The sequence below is a fragment of the Brassica oleracea genome, chromosome C1, assembly GCF_000695525.1.
Source record: "Brassica oleracea var. oleracea cultivar TO1000 chromosome C1, BOL, whole genome shotgun sequence".
Lineage (NCBI taxonomy): Eukaryota > Viridiplantae > Streptophyta > Magnoliopsida > Brassicales > Brassicaceae > Brassica > Brassica oleracea.
In genome coordinates, this window is record NC_027748.1 from 13,178,693 (window position 1) to 13,179,746 (window position 1,054).

The following is a 1,054-nucleotide window of genomic DNA, read 5'->3' on the forward strand; positions in this document are numbered from 1 at the left end:
ATATATATATATATATATATATATATATATGTCTATAATATTGTAAAAACTAAAATATAATATTACAAAATTAATTTATGTATAAATATTATTATATAAAGTATAAATATTAATGAAATTTAAAAAGTTAATGTGTTTTAAAAGTACGGATCCGGATCCGGATATCCGGACCTAAAAATTAAGATATCCGGATCCGGATCCGGTTTGGACGGATACAAGATTTTACTATCCGGATTCGGATCCGGGCACCCCGGATATCCTATTTTCGGAGCGGATCCGGAGCGGATCTCGGATCAAATCCGGATCTCGGATAATAAGTCTCAGGCCTACCTAGAGTGTTAATAAAACTTGTAAACTGTTAACAACTTTCTTCTTTCCTAAACAAACTAGTCAATTTACAACTAAACTCATGACTAACCAAACCAGTATATTCGCAGGAAACAACCTCAACCACACATCTATCTTCCCACTCAACGGTCCAAATTATATTTATTTCTTTTATTGGCAGGATTTCATCACAACCCTTCATTTTTATAAATAATTTAATTGTCAAGCTGATTATAGACAAAATGGACCCCTCTATCTTTCTTTTTCGTCTTCTTCTTTCCAAACATTCTATTTTTTTTCTAAATTGAAATCTGATTCTTCAGATTATTTTTTCAAAAGAACTTGCATATAATTATTATCTCTGTTGCTCAATCTATCTTTTAAGATAGGTCAAGATGCATCTCCGATGATGGTTTAATAATGACATATACGAAAACGCCATCAACGACAGAGACATTATCAACTTTGGGTAGCAACGACGGAGACATATACAATGGTGGAGAAATTTCGACGGCAAAGACGATGCAAAAGACCCATCATCCACCATGGACCAGAATATGAAAATCAAGAAATTTATCCAATAGGACCACCACCGGCGAGAATCGTGACGATTTTATTCCTGAGATTTTGATTGACTCAGAATCTCAAACCGTGACAAGCATCTTTGTCTGTAGTATCAAACCGCGAGACCACATGCCTGAGCCGCTACACTCGTCGTCGCCGTCAA